Below are 20558 nucleotides of genomic sequence, written 5' to 3' on the forward strand. Positions count from 1 at the left end.
AGGCTCGCTTAGATTCTAAAAAATGCACCAGTACTATTTTACTACAGCTTATATCTTACTAACACCTTAAATTAGAATGATAGGAGGTTGGGGGATTTAAAAGGTTTGGCCTATTTAACTGTCAAAATTGAAGGTTGACTGCATTTCTGCGCTGATCATATTAACGACACACTACTAGTCACATGGTTGTGCGCATGGATGTCATGCCACAGTCATAAGACTGGCGGGGGGGAATGCAGCTATACATCTCTTCAACTCAGTGTGAGCTTTTAAGCACTCCGATTGTGCCAACTCAACACCAATATATTTTTGATAAAAATATATGGAGTTTACTTTTAGCCTGTGTCTGTGATGGAGACTGTGATCACATGAAGGAAAGGGCAGTGTGACTGACCACCATCCAGGAAGGTAAATGCCAGGGAGCTGGCATTTTGGTCTTGTGGTCAGAACACCTGTTCACCACCTAGAAGACCCCCAGTGGAAGATGTTGCTGAACTGCCTGAAGCTGCGACTTCAATAGACAATGCTCTACTCTGAGGATGCTACCCATTATCCTCACAAATGATCTTTAAACTGCGAAGGCTGCTTTTTATTTTAATGAACTGAATGAATAATTGCTGAGTAAATTCACAAAGCCTGTGACATTTGATTGAACAGAGCTGGTCTGACTGGTACTGGAAAGAAAGCAGGCACATAAAACCGAGCGCTGGAAAGAACGGACGAGCTCCAACTCGTTTCGCTGTCTGCACAGTCGCCTCATCTAATGAGCCATCACAAAGCTTCCCCACGTCTTTCCTTTGGCACTTTGACAAAAACTTGCCCCATTTTCCAACAAGGACAATATTGACGTTTACATTTTATATTATAAAAAATGTATGTATGTATGGTAAATGAAGCATTGCATGACCTACCAAAAGCCCTAGCAGTAGACTGTAATACTACAGATAAAAAACAAATGTCCGAATTCTTCTTTAAGATGTTCTTTCTCAAGGAATCATCTTGCCTTCTGTAGTCTAAAAACATCACAAGGTGGGGGATAAAAAGATCATTCAAAGCCAATTCCACTGGGCAGAGGCACTGGTACACCATCATGAGTCTACGGAGCATGTCCCCACAACCACATGTTCTCCTTCCTGAGGAGATCTCTGAGACGTCTTGTCTGCTCCGCAATACAAGAGATGAAATTCGCTTGGTGATTCATCATATATCCAGAAAGCCTCCAGCCTTGCTGACATTTTCTGGTTCCTGCATTGCTGACACTGCTCGTTCCTTTATCTACATCAATGCTGACTCCAGAATCCTCCACTATCACCTGGTTCTTGATGTTTGCTGAGTGCAGCTACAAGCCACTGGTCTTGTTTTGTTTGTGTATCTGCGAAAATTAGCATTGAGCATTTATAGTTCTTAGAAAGAAAGAAAATCGGAATTGACCAAGACTTCGGCACATGCCTACTTACTACATCCCTAGAGAGAGGGACTTGCCAGAATATGTGTCTAGTTTGGAGAACACTTACACCCCCTCAAACTGTCCTAGTGTGTGTTCTAAAGCAGGCAGTCTTTTTACTGAGTCATTCTGCTTAGTGAAATCAAAGCAAATACTCACATTGTTATTGGACTCATATGACAACCATGCCAGCACACCAGTTTGAGAGCATAGTCTAACATCACAGGGGACAGTGGTAGCACAGTGCTTAAGGTACTTGACTTGTAATCAGTAGGTTGCTAGTTCAAGCCCGACAAAGTTGTTCTGAGAAAGGCCATAAATCGCTCAAGTTGTACTTAACCATTGCTTTGGATAAAAGTGTCAGGTAAATGTGATTCAAACCAGTACTGCCAAATATAACCAATACACTTTGGGCACTATAGTAAAATAATTATCCTTAGATCACCATGAATATGTTTATACACTACAGTCACTCTGTATGGTATCTGCAGTATGTAATTCATCAGTTCTCAAGTGTCACTCAAAGCCACATTCACTGTTAAAAAGTCTATGCATTGTAGGTGCACAACCCTACTAATTATTGGGTTTGCATCTTTCAGTATAAAACTATTCAGCCATGCGAACTCCACAGACAAACATTTGCAGCATTATGGGCTGTTCTGAAGAGCTCAGTGACTTTAAATGTGGCACCATCATAGGATAACACCGTTGTCACAAGTCAGCTGTGAAACTTTTACCCTGCTAGATCTGCCTATTACTGTGAAATGGAAAATGGGAAAAAAAATATTATGGAAGTATCTAAGAGCAACAGCTCAGCTCCAAAGTGCTAGACCTCACAAACCCAAAGCTGAAATGCTGAGCACTGAGCACATGGCGTGTAAAAAAAAAAAAAAAAAAAAAACCTCACTGCAGAGTTCCAAACTAGAAGCATCATGAGCACAAGACCTGTGCATCGGGAACTTCATGAAGTGTGCTTCTACAGCTGAGCAGCTGCACACAAGCCTAAGATCACTATTTACAATATCACGCAGCGACTGGAGTGATGTAAGCACGCTGCCACTAGACTCCGGAGTAGTGGAAACATGTCCTCTGAACTTGTAGATCACACTTCACGATCTGGCAGTTAGATGAATGTGAGTTTGGCAGATGCCAGAAGAATGCTCTCTACCAGAGTACGCAGTGCCAACAGTAAAGTGTGGTGGAGGAGTGATAAGTGGTCTGAGGTTGTTTGTCGGGCTTTTGGGCTAGGCCCATTAGTTCCAGTGAAGGGCAGTGTTAATACAGAGCACAGACACATTTCAAACAGTTCAATTCTTTGAGGAGAGCTCTTTCCTGTTCCTGCATGGCTGTACCACTCATCAGGAGGAGCTAAACGAGACAAACGGGTAGGACTAAGGCTCTTAATATCATCACTCATGCTCTCTGGTCTTAAACACCTTTTTATTGTATCATTTTATGCAGAGCCGTTCTGTTACTAAACCATTTGATTTTTAGCTTTAGTTTGTATAATCTATATTTATTACACACCTTGTGGTTTTATTATTCATGCTCTTTAAATTGTACTTATTGCACAGCTTTGACAAGCATTTCACTACAAATCTTATACATCACATATTTCTAAGAAAATAACAAGTAAATTTGAAACTTGAAACAAAGCAAGATCTTTAAAGACAAGGTTTGAGGTGTTGAGGAATTGCATCGGCCTAGGCAAATCCGTGACCTCAACCTCACTGAACACCTTTGAGATTAATTGGAATGTTGAATGTGTGCCAGGCTTTCTTGTAAATGAGTGGTGCCTGACATCACAAATGATCTTTTGACTTAATGGGCACACATTTCCACAGATCCACTTTGGGCAGGCAAAGCCTGTACACAAGAGTGGAGGGTGCTCCAACTACAAAGGGAGAATAAACTCTTAACGCTTATGGCTTCGGAATGGGATGTCCAACAAGCTCGTATGGGTATGACCATGTCCATATACTTTTGGCCATATATAGATAACATATCTATATGTGTAATCTGAACCTGCGTTTGAAGATTTAGAACGCAAACTGGGAGAAGACTTGGTAAAAAGTTAATCAATAACCTTAGTGGCTCTGTACATAATGAGATCAACATATGGATGAGCTCAGGCAAGACAGAAGGCAAAACTCCCTGGGGAGAACACTATAAGAGTTAAAGCAACACTGCGCTATGAAGGAAAAGGTCTGCTTGCCAAAAGCTGTCTGTCCCAAACCTGTAAGGCACACAATAACAGTTCCAAACCAGGGAGCCATTAAAGCGAGGCAACTTGTTGCACGATTCAGCCAACCTGCTCTTTCAATCTGCAGTATGAGTCACGGATAATAAACTGAAATGTAGCTCTTTTTGTGCATTTCAGCCACATTTACCTCAGAAATGAGCTGCAGTACGCGGTAGGTACGTGAGGTGCCAGAGCACGTACAAAATAAAATTCAAACAATCAAAACACTCTGACAGCAGGTCAAAAATTGCACCATAAGCCTGTTTGCAGAAAAGCTACTTCATAATTGTTTCATAAAGGTAAAGGTCATCTTGGGCATTACATAGATTTGTAGACCTTTATGCCGTAGCCAACAATTCACTTTTTACTTTTTGAAATCCTTTCATGTACACTGCTGACACAGAAGATTTAATTAATGAGACCCATTTAGAGCCCCAATCAGTATAGAACAGTGTCGGGAACAAGCGTGTCCTCTAAATGTCACAGCGGTCAAAACAGCGTCGCCTGCGATTGTGTCTGATTTCAACAAAAAGGAGGAAAATGCCACAAAGACGTTAACAGCTTCAGAAGGAAAAATGCCTAGAGATTAAATTAATCATCTGGACGACAGTCATGATTCTCAACTGCTGGAATTCATAATAGATTTCGCATGCACGCAAGATGCGAGTGTCCTTGGGCTGTTTCCTTTCAAACGGAATTTGTGCTGGAAAATACAGGGAAGTCTTCTTTAAGAGATTAAAAAAGTTACTATAAGATATTTCCAAATGCACAAAGTCAGAGCATGTCACTTAAGAGTGCCATTAAGTGAAGACTTTAACCTGGTATGAGACCCGTATGTCGAGCTCCTCAGTGCCCTTAACCAATGTGTCCAGGTGGACCGCAGGTTCTGACCGATGATCAGGGAGATGACGGCCAGTCAACTGTGAGAAGAGTCTGATCTCAGGCACAGCCTCCAGCAAATGAGGGGATATTAAATCCACATACCCATTCACAGCACACACTGAGACACACAGAGTAGCTCCAATGGCAGTGCTGTGGTTTTTCTCCATTATTTTCTATTACTAGGTGCACAGTAAATTGTCCATTAGGGAATCATTTTCAGTCCCCATTGTGCCCGGTTCTGTCCACAGATCATACAGTAAGGAAGTAAATCACACTCTAAGGTCAGGATAATACACTCTGTTTCCACTGTCCACAGCATGTATGCGTCATACCTGAGATGAGATTTTGGTCTGAACGGGGATAATGGTCATTTAGCTGGGATCTGTTTGTGTTCATCAATGAGACTCGATGATAGCACAGCATCCTTCATCTGCCGTCATCTACTCATCTTCATCCGAAAGCAGAAAGTAATATCACTTCCTTTACCCCTTTAAATGCCCATTAAATATGTTCTAGGCAACCAAATTCAGAGTAAACATAAATCATTTGTTTACAATGTGCTACAACACATTTTCTGAAATGATATGATATTATATCCCATTTTTTTCAAACCCATAAACACAAATCCAAAAACTTGAACTCAGATCATCAAAATCTCTGCCTGGCTAAAACAAACTATTGACTCAAAACAAGTTAACTTTGCCTTTAAAATATACACAAATCAATCGAATGCTACACAAATCAATCAATCAAATGCATAGCTGCTACTAACCATTAACTAGACACTAGTGCAATCAGTTGAAAACAGTTATCAAAGCTGATATTGATCATATGTAACAACTGTGCAAAGAAAAAATAATAATAAAAATGAGTACAAGAGGATTCATGCAGTACAAAAAGTGCTAGATCTAGATCTCGTCTTGTTTATGGTGATACAAACGAGCATTTGGAACAAATGGATCAGAATACTTATGTAGTAATCAGAAGGTTGCCAGTTCAAGCCCAACCACTGCCAAATTGCCGTTTTGGATAAAAGCATCAGCTAAATGCCTGAAATGTAAGTGTAACACCAACAGATATCATAATCCTAAAAAGAATGCCTTTAAAATGTCTACTGAAAGAAATGATTTTATGAAAAAGAGGAAGCTCTTCCGTAATTAGCAGGCTGCCTCAGGCAAGAACAAATAATAGTTGAAGCAACTGATCTGAAGATCTTACAAATCTTCAGATATAGCTCAGGGACATGCCATGAAGAGATTGAAATACAAACAATACAACTTTAAAGTGCATTCTGGACCTAAGTGGTAATCAGTGAAGGGAGGCAAGATCAGGAGAGATATTTTCTCTTTTCCTGGTACCAGTTGGATGAATAGCCACTGCATTTTGAACCAACTGCAAGTAAGGCAGGGTTGTCGGATATAGTCCCAACTACAATAATTAATACACTGATTACACAAAAATGGCAAATTGCTGATGCATGTTTTTTTTTTGTTGCAGCGGTTCAAGTGTTTGGCCAGAACGAACCTCCAGAAAGAGGTTCAAAGGCCTCTGGCATAGATTCTACAAATCTCCGGAATTCTTCCAAAAGATATTCCTTTAGCTGAAGTTTTGATGGAGAGTAATGTCTAGTATAGAAGCCCAAAATCTCCCATAAGTGTTGATCTTTGCTGAGATCTGGCAACTGCACGGTGATAGAATATGATTTACAGGATTTTCATACCCATCAAATCATTCAGTGATCTCGTGTTTTGTGGATTTGGGCATTGTCCACCTGGAAGAGACCAGTCCCATCAAGCCAAAGATTCTTCATAATTGGATAAAGGTGATCAGTCAGGATAACTCTATTGACCCGCAGTGACCCTTCCCTCTAAAGGGCCAATTGATCCTGACAGCATAAAGCTAATAAATGCTTGGTATGAAAGTTATGCTTCTGGTTATGCGAGATATATTAGGATATCTGCTATTGGTGTGTATTAAGTGAATATTGCCTAAGGTTGTGCCAAAAAGCTTTCCTTTTCATAACTGAAGAAAACATTTGTTGGACTGTATTCAAGGTATCAAGATTTGTATGTTAGTGTTACAAAAACAGTAGTAAAAGCAGAAGTAGTAAAAGGCAGTTTGCAGTCTAAAGTTGAACTACAGGCTGATGGATCATTGCTTTTAAACAGTAAGTGATATGCTGTAAATATAGATGGCACAAATCCAATATCACATATCGAAATCAGGTGGATATCGGGAAAAAATGCTGGATCCGATATTGAGAGAAAAACGTAAGTTAACCAATCCAATACCATCACGAAACCAGCCTGAAAATAGCACAGAATTGGTTTGCAGCAGCACACCACATGTCACATAACAGCCAGTTTAGTTTGAGCAGGTCGTGACAACAGTTTGAGCACAGTTTATGCACAGATGTAGAGTTTAAAAAGAAGGGTTTTCTTCATATTCGTGATTTTAAAAATTATGTTCAAAATCAAATATCCATGCACTCGCACTCATGTGATGACTTGCATTGCTATCATGTAATTTTGATAACCCAGTGTGGGCGAAGAAGTTCTCCGCCTTCTAGTGAGAGCATTTAAACAAGACTAAAAATGATCAAAAAAAGAACATTTTAGCCATGAACACCACCATGGAAAATTACCAGTGCTGGTTTAAAGGGGAACGATCAGCAAAAACCTGACTACACTGAGCCTGAGAGGAGAAAGAAAAAGTAAAAGCACTCTCTTCTCTAAATCCATGAAGTTAATTACTCTGTGGCTTCAGTATATTCAAACCATATAGAAAGCGGGAAAACTGCTGAGTTTGCTGTTGGCCTGCTGAGTTTTTAGGTGGACTGGAGAGTTTGAATAAGAAGATGGAAAATAAGAAAACTTCAGCTAACTCTTTCCATGTTTTTTTTTCAGTTAGAAAGAATAGGAGTCATTTCAGGAGTTAGTGAATGAAAAAGCTCTCTGTGTGTGTGTGTGTGTGTGTGTGTGTGTGTGTGTGTGTGTGTGTGTGTGTGTGTGTGTGTGTGTGTGTCTGTGTGTGTGTGTGATGTGTGTGATGTGTGTCTGTGTGTCTGTGTGTCTGTGTCTGTGTGTGATGTGTGTCTGTGTGTCTGTGTGTGTCTGTGTGTGTCTGTGTGTGTCTGTGTGTGTGTGTGATGTGTGTCTGTGTGTCTGTGTGTCTGTGTGTTGGGGGTGACTACAGTACAACTGAGAACCAGGCAGGTGATGACCAAGGAAATAAATATCATCTCACTAAGGAAAACGCTGTATAGCAATGGAAGAAAAAAAATTAGTGGCTTAGTCTTGTAAACAAGTAATTTTTAAGATTTTTTTTTTATCATTTTATTCTTATTTCTCGGTTGTATCCATGCATAATACCTGTAAAAAATAAAGTATATGTAATACATATCACACAAACAAATCCCCAACAATCACCCAAGCAACTGAATCACAGCTCCACTGCAAAAATACTGGATCGGTATTGATATCGGGTGTCATTCAAATCCAAGATATCAGTATCTGTTCATATAGAAAAACAGATATTGTGCCATCTCTAGTTGTAAATGATACAGCTTTACAGATAATATGTTGGTCGTAGGTGCTACAGGTGAATGCAAAAATACTATTTGTGAGTTTCAAGGCTACAAAACTCTAAAGCCAATCCAATATTTTTACATACGCATGTACAATAGTAAACAAAGCTTTCCAAGTATCATTTGGAGCCTTAAAAAACTAGCTGTATTTCTACTATAAAGAGCAAGGATGATGTAGACATTAAGAGTTAGAGGCATTTCCAGGGGCTAACTATCTTGCATTTTGCATCAAAGGATTGGAATGAGGTACTCTTGAGACATTCCTCTGGTCGATAGGGTGGTGTGCTACAGGGAACAACTACCCCCTACCATATTAACCTGGTTCAAATGGACAGGAAATAACAAGTCAGAAATATCCAACCTCTTTTGAGTAACAAGATTTCAGTTTTCCTCTTTGCTTCCAGCTGAACACTTTCACGAAGAAGCTTTAATATAGCCACGTTATAAAGATACTATTTCGTCTCATAGTACATAACACATGTATGCACATACGATAAGCAAAGATATGCGTACCACTCAAATCTCAGTAGACTCAGAAAGCCAGTAAGGACCTGTTAAAAGCACAGGCACATCGGCGAATGATCGCTGCAGAGCTCACATACCTGTATCTTCTGTTGCAGCCGACTACTTCTGGATGCGCTAATATTAAAGTGGAAACACTTCTGTACTACTTAAGTATCCTAGCTATGTGAGCCCTTGACATGTCTACTTTAGTTTGAATAAGTGTATTTCTGAGTTCTTAAGAAAAGAATGTGGGATTTATTTATGGAATGTGCTAAAAATGGATAAGATGAACCACAAAGAACCAACATCTCTGACTTACGTGGACTATGCCAATATATTTCTAAACAGCACTCGGCAGAATGAATTGATGCAATCAGTAGCTACACATGAATCAGTGGGGATACGTTTAGATTTTTTAAAAATATGACCTTGGATTACATTTAGGTTTTTGATCATTTTTAATATGTTTTGACTTAACTATTATGCCCGTGAAATCACCTAGGTGTAGCTACTGCAGACCATAACGTTAGTAGCCCATGTTTGGATGAACTCTTCTGGTACTGAACAGACACTTTTACTCGCAAAGGGTTAGACTACATTGACGGCTGGATGCAAATAAATGTAAGCAGTCAGGTCCAAGCAGACGGGTTATTGCCTACTTGAGCACATTTCCCTCTAACTATTAGGTTTTTGCACTGCACAGAACCCAAAACCCACTGTATCTTGCAGCCTTATTGCCGCTGATAGTAAAAACAGAAAAACAAGTTAATCAATCGCCACTCCATAAAACTCCTTAATAGCGCTGTATTCAAGACAACTACCGTAATGACAGGAATCTTACAACTGCAAAAGGACACCAGTGAAACATTTAGACAAATACATTGCAATAACGTGTACACTTTAAACAATAGAACAAAAGCGCCGGAGAATCTTGATAGCCCGGACAAAACCCTTACCTCAAATAACAATCCACTTTTCTCACGCTGGAAAGGGAGCAAGAGAAGGTTTGCAATCCGGTCAGGATGTTAGTGAATGAGCGCTCCTGCTCCCAAACAGGAGGTCAGTGGCGTTGCTTGGATGTTTTTGCAGCCCAGGAGGCAAGCTGCCCACACAGAGCCAGCATCAGCGGGGTAGAGCGGGCTTTCACCCAGCCTCTGTCCCGGCGTCGAGAGCATCAAAACACCACCTCCTCCTCCTCCTCCTCCTCCTCCTCCGGCACTGGCGGTTTCGCTTTAACGTTAGAAAGGGAGCGAAAAGGCAAAAGGCGCAATCTTAACAGGTTATCCCAAGGAAATGTTAACCTTGAACTTTAATTGTATGGTTTAACGCTGATGCATCGCTCCATCAATAGAGCAAATCAAACATAGGAAGGGAGGTAGAACCACGGGCAACTCGATGCGAGAGTTCAGTCACTCCGGACTATGGAAACGGTGACCAAAGAATACACCTCCTGTCGCGACAGTTTTCAAGGCGTGTAAGCTATATTTCAAGCACGTAGAAATATGATTGCAGATTATTTCGCATGCTACTCATTTTCAAGCGTCTGTTATTCTGGATTATTTAGTTAGGCTACTGATTCGCAATGGAAGGAGCCTTTTAAGCCTTACCTAAATATGAAAGTTTGCCTATATATGTGGAACCACAGATGATGAGTTTATACCTGTAGGAATCGCTAAAGAGATGGAAAGTACATTTTAAAAAACGGAACTGGTTGAACAAAATATGGGTTATATTTAAAACTCATTTAAATAACCTGTTACATGTATATATCGTTTTCTCAAATCTACAAGAAAATAAGTGGGGTTTTTTTTTATTTACTGCTGAACAATAGATTTTGAAATATATATTTTTTACTTACGTTCGATCATTGGATAACCACACGGATGTTTTTTTTAAAGAGACCAAGTTTTTAGTTTTCCTTGCTCAATCACACCTATTTAAACCTAAGATTATTTAAACTGTCACAAGTTAAAATATGTTAGAGTAAAGAAGATAGTTTAAAAAGCAGTTTAAACTCAGCATGTGTGTGATAACCCTGCAGCAACTTATCAGGGCAGGGACGCGAATCCGCAGGCTATGGTGGCCATGATTACGTTACTGATTACGGCTTGTACCCTGCTGCAGCTGATAGTGGTAGTGTGTGCTGAGCACTGCCACTGCTACTCCAGACCCTGACTGCAAACTGAGACTATGTTGTCTTATCACACTATAAGGTCAGTGTACAGTAGACAGAATGTTATTGTACAAAAGGGCTATTCATAGAAGAGGGCGTTTCAAACACTGAATAATTTAGCAAGTACTACACTCGTGACTACACTTTTCCTTTACCAGAGTTGGACACAGTAAGTTAGGAATGGGCTTTATTATTATTCTAGGTTTCTCATTCTCTGATCCTGGTGTTTTATGAGATGTCTAAGCATGAACGCAAAATTTAACTTAACATTTAATGATATAAAATGCACTGGAAAACACAATCAGTGTAAGATTATGTTTTGGTCAGATGGGTGTATACACTGGTTTACTTTAAGTTACAAGACTTTCTTGACAGACAACACCTTACTTATATCACCTACTCTTAACAATATTTGCTAAGTACAGTACCTGTATGTTTTGTGTTACTTTTGTGCTATAATTTTCTTTTTCCTTATGTATGTTTAGTTTTTTTAAGTTTGTATTATTTGCTGACCTATAAGGCCAATTTAGATACCAAGTATTAGAAAACCCTTTGTAAATAAATGTCCAAATCTCAACACACTTGCTTCAAACTGAGTCTGGTTTGTAAGTACTTTCACACAGACTTGGTCATGGGGTTTAGGCTGGAGCATGGCTTATAGTAATCTGTAAAATTGGAAAAAAAAAAAAAAAAAAAAACCTCCACATATAGTAAATTGTAATATAATCACTTGCCTTCAGCACTTAACAGGGTATCATCTCACGCATGACAACAAGAAGCACAACGCAGTTGCAACTATTAAGTAGCTAAACCAGTGTCGCAGTCAGAAAACCCAATGATGTGAAACTCGAGTTTTCAGTGTTGAAATTCTACACCGCTTGCCGAGTTTGAAAATGTGGGTGAATTGAAAAGAATTCCAAGGGATAAATCCTTAAGCTCATGAGAGCTTTGCCCTAGGATGCTGTGTTCAAAACTAGTCGTAATAGTGTTTGCCATAATAAACAGGAGTGAGGGAGACACGAACCGAGAGCTGGTGGAGGGAAATGGAACAAGGGAAGGGATGAAAAGAGAAGGAAGGAAGGAAGGAAGGAAGGAAGGAAGGAGGGAGGGGCTAAAGCTCCTCCCCGGCTGGATTATTTCAATGAGGATTTGGTACTTAAGCACCACCGTCATGATTAGAAATCAGGGCCATCTGCTAGTCTGTGGGAAGGGAGAATGGAGATATCCCCTACACGCACATGTAACGTAGCCAGCTACAGAGCAGAGTTTGGGTTGTGCTTCTGATTGGAGTTCACAATTAGGGTGAGTCATTTACAAGCACTGAAAATAATCGAGCTTGCGATGTACTGTTTTAACCCTCATGTGCTGTTGGCCGATTTAGTGCAGATCAGAATGTCCTGTTTGGTAAGGTAATATGTTGAGATTTCGTATTTAAAAGAATGCAGACTCTACCATACTCTTGGTCATTCAGTCTGTCTCACGATCTCTCACACACAGATATGGATTCACATACAAAAACCACACATAGGCACTGACTGACATGTCTGACACGACACCACTGCCAAGCTGATTTGTTATTATATTGAGTCATATTACACCAGGGCAGGCATACAGCCTACTGCATGCTCAGAATAGCAGTGGAGTTCATTCTTATGTCACTGTTGCATGTTGCATGTATACAACCCCTGCACAACGTCTGAACACATGAACACGCATGTATGTTTAGGTTTTACTCTGCGTTAGGGCTCGTCACAAAGCGTATGATATGCGTAAAACCAAAAGGAGTTTGTAAGTTGTTGCCTAGCAACCACCTCTAGAATTAAATATAGGCAATGCAAAAGATGGATAATTCAAACTTCATTGCCTCATACCCTCAAACGTGGACCCCCATATAAAACACAAGTTCCATGTACACAAGAGACACGGGTCTGAGTGCACATTCCTAAAACGTAACATGACACGCAGCGGGTCTCAAATCTAGAGAGGAAAGAAAGTGCCAGTTCCAGGGTCCCACTGGACACAGTGACACACGCGTGCACACATACAATCGCAGGCTATCTCCTCTCATCTGTTACCAAGTATCACTCTGCCAGTTAGCTTGGCTGAAAGTGATATTTGCGTGTGCTGGGAAGGCTGTTATTTTTTTGTGTTTGTGTGTGTGTGTGGTTGCTTGAAGTTGCATTTTCATTGTCACATAGAGCTGCACTTCTCACATCACGGATTCTTGCGTACTGACTGAAGGAAAGGATTCCCTGACCTCAGCTCTAAATCTTAGGATGCATTTATATTTGTAGTTGGTTCCAGAAAGTTGCACATTGTCATGTTTTAGTCCTGGTTTGCTCAGTGTGCACACTGATGTATCTACCATCAAACCAAAGCAAAGAGGGAGGAGCAAAATAAGTATGGTCTCATCCTGAAAGAACAGCTTTTATGACATATTTTGCAACAATAACCTACAAAAACAAAAAAAAAGCTCTACGCTGGGATAAACGCACGTGTGGGGTGTGTGTATTGTACAAGTTTCAAACTCAGGAGCAGGTAAAATGCATTAAGGAAGCAAAATGGCCCAAGGAATTCCTCCACTAAGTCCATTTGGATGTTTTTTGTTGTTTTTTTTTTTTTCCAGTAGGTAGAAAACAAATGGCCCAAATGTTAACAGAGCTTTGCACCAAATCGCTAACCCACATTTGACCTCTGCTCAATTTTGCTACCAAAACTCTGATAAAACTCCTCTCATATGGTGTTTAGGATCACATCTTGTGACATCACATCCTGCGTTTGGCCCTTTTGGGGCCTTTGGCACCAGAGCTCAGTTGGAAACGGACTGTGACTGACCTGCTTAGGGGGTCGTGGTCTGCTTACATGGTGCACACCAGGGTTGAAAAGACGGCATTCTCACTTGTTCTAATGAACCATACTAACAGAGCAATCACAGCAGGACTCAGTTTAATTAAACAAAAGTCTGAATGCACCTTCAAGTCGCGCTTTTGAGGCCCATGTGTTCCGGGGTAGTGGAAGCTTCAGGTTATGTCATTGGAGCGCTCCTCGCAGTGAATTTCACACTGAGCAGGGAAAAGCTACTCATCTAATAGAAGACATGCGCACAGGCACAGCGCATCCACCCACCTAATTTGGAGGCCAACCACATGCTCAACCCTCAGAGATGACTCATGAGTCTTTCAGAGCATCATCACACGTAGGCCACCATTTAGTCTTACTGTCATACTTGCATATGTATTGGTCTTTGTCTTTCCCTCTCTCTCTCTATCTCTCTCTGTTAATGAGTTCTTATAATTTGTCTTATGAAAGTTGATACTGATGTGTAATATTTCCAGTTTACAACATTTGTGTTCCTTAAGGCTTCCCTAAGACTTTAAAAGGAATGTTTTAACAAGGTAAATAAGCTAAACCAGCTAAAGAAAGCAGCCATAACTAGCCTCATTAACACTACCATTCAGAGTATGAACCATCTGCAAGACATTATCAGCAACAAGCAAGCATGATGGTGAACGTGTCACCTAAGCTGCATTTGAGATGTCTTACTCCCTCCCTGCCTCTATACAAACCCAATCTCCGTGCTGCTAAATATAGGAACCAAATGGATACAAACACACACGAAGACCTGCCAAACATGCACAGGAGCTGATCAGCTTTTCAGCAAAACCTGCCAGTGTGGGAGAATTCTAATCAGCGTCTGGGTTGCAAACGAGTGTGACACTTGTGCAATTCGTTGTTACTAATTTCGGTGTTAAAAGAGATCATGCAATACCTTTATTCTATAGAACCACAGGAAAAGACAGTCTAGAACTGCAGTATTGTCCAGTTCCCCCAGAAGTCATTCGAAGGCACCATTTTATATAGTTACTCTCATGTAAATTGGTATTCATGGTTCGGTTAGAATGAAGAATAGTTCATTCATTGTCATGTTTTCAAATGCATTCTTGAATCTAATGAAGTATGTCACACACTCACAGAAGCAGCACACCACTCAGTGTAGTTGCACACCAACAATCGAGATTTTGTTTTTTCATGTAAGACCTAGAGGTGTCAATCCTGTACTTTGCTTAATTAATGGAAAAAGACCTCTCTGAAAGGACAAGGGTAATTAGCACTGTGTGCCAAACAGAAATCGCTGTTAATGTTGATAGCACCTCTGCAACACTACTCCCCTGTGCCCAGGTTCAAAAGGTGGACTCTTCACTGTTTACTAGTTGACGGATGGAAAAAAAAACATACCATTGGACCTTTTAGCTTGTTGTTGCTATAATAAGTCTTCACAATTCCTTCACCCTTTCACATCTCTGTACTTCAACCTCGGCTCAGCCAATGGCCTCCCTCCCTCCCTGTGCACCCAGCCAACCTTTCCAACTGAAATCACCTTCATCCTCACCTCTCGTCCCAACCCCCTTCTCACTCTGTCTTCCCATCATTCTTAACTCAACCTCGGCTGTAATTCATCCCAGGGCTTGAGCTAGTCATCGACAGCGTGGTGGCTGCTGCTGACTCGCTGAACTGCTTGGACTGAGCTGTTTAGGTTAGTCACGGGCGGACACCTCATCCCCAGCGCCGGTGCCTGATCCAGGGCGGCTCCACTGGGAAAAAGACTCGGACGGTTTGCTGCTCCCACATGAAGTTCAGAAGTTGTACTCCAACCTGACCAAAGTGCAGCCAGAAGAGTATTTTGTGGTAAGATGCCGAGAGCGCTATGTAGATTTACATACGAATAAAAAACAAAACAAAAACCAGACCCAGTGCAGGCTAAGCAACTGAAGATTGAGGGGCAACTGTAAGGGTAGCTACGGTTCTGGCAGGGCTGCACACATCCACATATGAACAGAACAATCTGTGCCAGATGTAGAATCCAGAAGTGCACTTTCTGACTGTGATGGTAACTGGTTTAAATGGGGCATTGTATAATTGCTCCTGTGTGGGTAGGAAAGGGTCAGAATGTCACCGTGCTCATCCTGCATTTGTCATTTGAAATGGGCTTTGGGGTCACATCTCTCGCTCAAGACCTCAAATTCTTCTAAATTTCTGAATCTAATGCTGTATACCTTGCAGGTGCCCAATTAATTCCTCAAGAAAGATTATGGATCCATCTACCACCCCTTGTGCTTTTAGAATCATTATAGCATCAAAATTCACCTTGAACTTTGGAACGTGGCCATTATAGAGACCTTGTGATTTGGCAATGGTTATCAATAAGGCTGGCAGTATTTCAGCAGATTATTTAGTTTTTTTTTAAATGTCTGAATATATTTAAAGAACATTCAACATTTCAGGTAATCTGTTCAGTCATTATAAAACAATAAATGTCTTGTATGTAAACGATCCTGAAAAATCCTCACCCAGAATAACTGCATCACGGGATGTTGGCGAGGTGCAGATGGTGCTATGTAAACAACAAAACTTGTTGAAAGAGGTGGAATGATTGAATTTATAGTACTGTGAAAAAAGCCTTAAGATCTGTTGTTTTCCCAGTGGTATAATGTCCAAATATAATTATTTCTCAGGCTCTTTATTAGGATGGAACCAAGAAAGTTGCATGCAGTATTTTAAAATACAGAAAACAAAAATGAGAAAGAAACAGCTTGTATAGGCTACAGTGGAAAGTATTTAGAACCTGGTGTTCTTAAGCCTAAATGGGATGGAACCTGAATATGAATTCAAAAAACCTCAGAACAGTCTCCCCAAAAGAGTTCAAGATGTGCTTATTGGTCACACTAAATACTGACTTTTGCCTGTAAAAGCCATTTTGTTATGAAAATTGTTTTTATTTAAATTTTTGTATATATATCCTGTATTTTGTGGTTCAATCTCAATAAAGAGATTGTCCATTATATATGCTCATTATTCCATTCCTAAAAAAAAATCTAATGGTTGCCTAAGACTTTTGCACAGTACTGTATGTCAACATGATCTTTTTGAAGAACAGTATTTATGTAGGTTTACTGCAGAATAATAAATTACCTATATAAATCTTTCATGTGACACAAAATGTTTTTCATTTTGCAGAAAGAAATACCACTCTTTTGTGTATTAGTCAATTAGGATCATTCTCCAATTTAAACAATTTTCCTATATTAAACAATACAATTCACACACAACCTTTACAGTTCTCACATTCCATTGTCTACTCTGACCCCTGCCGGTGTTTTTTTGGGCACTCGAGACCAGGAGGAGAGGCGGCACTCGGTGTGAGGGCACGGTGACCGTCACAGCTTGGCTTTTGTGTGTCATGCAGAACAGAGTTGCAGTGACCCAGAACAGCAGGGTCATTTTCCAATTACAATTCCAGCTAATGAGCCCTCGCTGTCTCCCTCGTTCCCTCTGTAGCACGGGAGCTCCCTGTGATGCAGGGAATACATACGCTCCCACAGCCAAGAGCTTCTTTAATGAGCTGCTTTCTCACAAAGCAAGTCTACAGCTGTCCAGTAAATTGTTGTTCTCTTTTTCATCCCCCAATCCCACCGGTACACTCCTAACTTTCCAAACTGCCTTTCACTGTGTAGCCCGTTCATATTTCCTAACACATAGGTTTCCTTAAACTCATGCATTAGCACTGTTCTGTCTTTACTGAATGCCTAATGTAAGTTGCCACAGTCAGTTATAGTTTCAGTTACTATTTGTTATCACTTGCAGATTTTCTGGTGCTAACAGGGCATTAAGAAGAACATATCTGATTTCAGAACTGGAACATTAATTCCAGAGATCAAATTTTAAGGCTCTGCATCAAGGCCATAGCGATAGCTAAGCAAGCCATTTAAGTGCACTTAATCTGCTGTAGTACATACCACACAATCTGGATTTATCTGAATCCATTTAGTGCTTCCAGCAATCTGCAAGCTTCTCTCACCCTACTGTGTCTCATTTATGTACAATGGCTTGGGATCTGACTTTATACAGACCTGAGCTGTTATTGCAGTTTCCCTGGAGAAAACTGAATAGAATTTTGATATGTTTTTGTTTTTTAGTAAATAAATGATCATGGCCATTTGTTCCTTAATATAATGCAGCTGCCTGCCAGCTTACCAACATTCTGTTTCACAGCAAGTTACAAACCTACTAGAAAACCACTACATGAATAACCCCACAGTTGTTGGTATTTATGTTACATTGTGGTAGGAATGTGCTAGGAATATCCTACTTACAGTGCTGACAGCAAAAATACAGGTTATTTCCTACTCCAGTTCCAGCTGCATATGCTACTAATCAGATCCACTGGTGATCTCTCCTCATTCTATATTTGATATACCTACACTAACGAGAGCATCCTCATGGGGGAACATCACAGTCTGGTTTGGGAACAGCACCAAGCAGGACAGACAAGCACTCCAGAGGGTGGTGCGTTCAGCAGAGCGCATCACTCATATGGAACTTCCTGACCTGCAGACCATCTATTACAAGCGGTGCCAGACCAAGGCCAGGAGGATTGTTAAGGACCCCACCCATCACTTCTCTCTTTTGAGGTCATTGAAACGCTTTCGCTCCTTGAAGACCAATACAGAGAGACTGAAATGGAGCTTCTTCCCACAGGCCATTTGGGCCCTGAATCAGGGAAACTGATAAACTGTGGGGACCACCACCACCATGTAAATCACATATATCCATATATACATTGTACATTGTGTATATATACATATTATACATATTGTACATGCATTGTAATATATATATATATATATATAAATAATATATTTCCTTATGCACCTGTTTTGTTTTGTTTTGTTTTTCCCCTCAGTTTGGACAGAGCACTCTCAAACCATTTCACTGCGAGTTATACAGTGTATGACTATGTATGTGACAAATAAACCGAACTTGTACTTGATATTTGTGGTAGGTCGTTCTAGCTTTGATGTTCTGTTTGGCTATATGCTGAGTCACATTACTGACATCTGCCTTTGAACTGACTTAGGAAAAGGGAACCCCGAATAAGACCAAATCCTCATTTGCAGTGGGAGTCAGCTACCCAATGCAAAGAGTATACAAATATGAAGTGCTAAAAGTAATATTTAACAATTAAAGAATAAACTACTGAGTACAACATGCCAAAAGTGAACATACCAACTTTGTCATGCCAAACATTAATACATTTTATAAGCTAGGTATTTTTAAAAAGCTGAATAATATCTATGTGAGTATTGAGAGATTAAAAGATTTGTACAGTGATTTTGAAAAATTGTTTATGTATTTATTTTTAACAGATTTTCATGCATGGCCTTGCATGGCAAATATAAAACAGCTTAGACTGAGACAAAGAAAAAAAATTGCAAATAAGAGTGAAAGAAAGGAAGGGCAAAGAACAATTAGTGAGAAATTACTTCCACGACGCTATAGCCTTTGCTAAGCATGGATAAGTGTCCTCAGACATGGATAAGTGTCCTCTGAAACTGCACAAGAGAAGCAGGCAAGGGAGCATCTACAGCCTCCCGTGACAGCGTTATACACACCATAAATCCACAAGCTTTATTTCACTCCACACTGATGAAATATCGTGTACATTCACGACTTTTTCGATCCCGTTTAAAACAGTGTACATGTACTAGCACCTAAAATAGCTGAACTGAAGGTCACTTTTTTTCTTAACAATTCCAGGCACAGATCCAGCTGGCAGACTTACTGTAGGGATTAGAGAAAACAGAGACGGACAGGTGAGGCCTGCTTAACTTTATGTAATTAATGTGTGCACAAACATCTAGTCACATGTAAGGGTATGTAAATAGCCCAGTACTACAGCGGGTTTGATTTAGGACCCTCATCACAGACTCATCAGCTCCTTGGAGTGAGTTGAGCTTTTATCTACATTTACATCTACATCAGTTACATTGGGAATGTGACTAATATGACCATGAGTTCAGGAATAGGAATACACTAACACATATGAGCCAGCTAAATATTTTACTGCTGAGAGACCACAAATGATATTGTATAGATGCAATGGAACTCAATTACTGGGGGAAAATGTTCAGTATTATAGCACATAGCAACTAGTCAAATGGTATTTATTCACCTCTCAACATAATGGTGTTAGATCGCCATCTATGGGTGAGATCAAGGCAGTGCGAGACACTTTCTCATTGAGATCAAACTTAAGTCAACATCACACTGACTCAATAGCTGTCAAATGATGGTTAGTTGTCCTGTTGTCAATCCAAACAGTGAAATCACTTACGTTGAAGTAATCACAATTACACACAATGTGGTGTTTGAGATTTTTTGTACCTTCAGTTCCAAGTAAAAGCATGGCTCCAGGTGTGGCATGATCCGAAAGACGACACGGCATCAAACACTGTGGCAACATAACATGCTGACATCCATCAACATCAACATTCATGGCATATACAGATGTGGAATAGACATTAGACTTAAGATATTCAGCTTTGCAAAATCCACCTGCATTTTACACATTTACATTGCATTTCCATTTTCGGCATTTAGCAGGCGCTCTTATCCAGAGAGACTTATAAAAGTGCTTTGTCATTTACTCATTGAATGTATCCTAGCCTGTACAGTAGGTTAGAGTTAACAGTTCAAGATAACATTGAACTAGAATACTGTTGAAATACAGGGATCAATGCTGATGCCTAGAAGTGTGAAACAAGCATAAGCTCTATAACAGACAACTATAAGTACAATAACAAACAACTTCCAACTATACGTTCTAGAGTTTCAGTTACACAACAGATGCAGGATCAATGGTCATTCTAAATATTCCACAATTAAAAAA

General features: G+C 40.1%; 1 long non-coding RNA gene across 1 annotated transcript; it reads left to right on the top strand.

Annotated features, from left to right (window-relative positions):
• The first annotated feature begins 2666 nt into the window (after positions 1-2666).
• On the top strand, positions 2667-19023 carry LOC113588050 (uncharacterized). Its single transcript, XR_003411820.3, has 5 exons — positions 2667-2829; positions 3289-3405; positions 6066-12133; positions 15295-18423; positions 18573-19023. It is a non-coding gene; the product is annotated as an uncharacterized LOC113588050 (long non-coding RNA).
• Positions 19024-20558: the final 1535 nt, after the last annotated feature.

This window comes from Electrophorus electricus, chromosome 7, assembly GCF_041902795.1.
Source record: "Electrophorus electricus isolate QZ-2024a chromosome 7, ASM4190279v1, whole genome shotgun sequence".
Classification (NCBI taxonomy): domain Eukaryota; kingdom Metazoa; phylum Chordata; class Actinopteri; order Gymnotiformes; family Gymnotidae; genus Electrophorus; species Electrophorus electricus.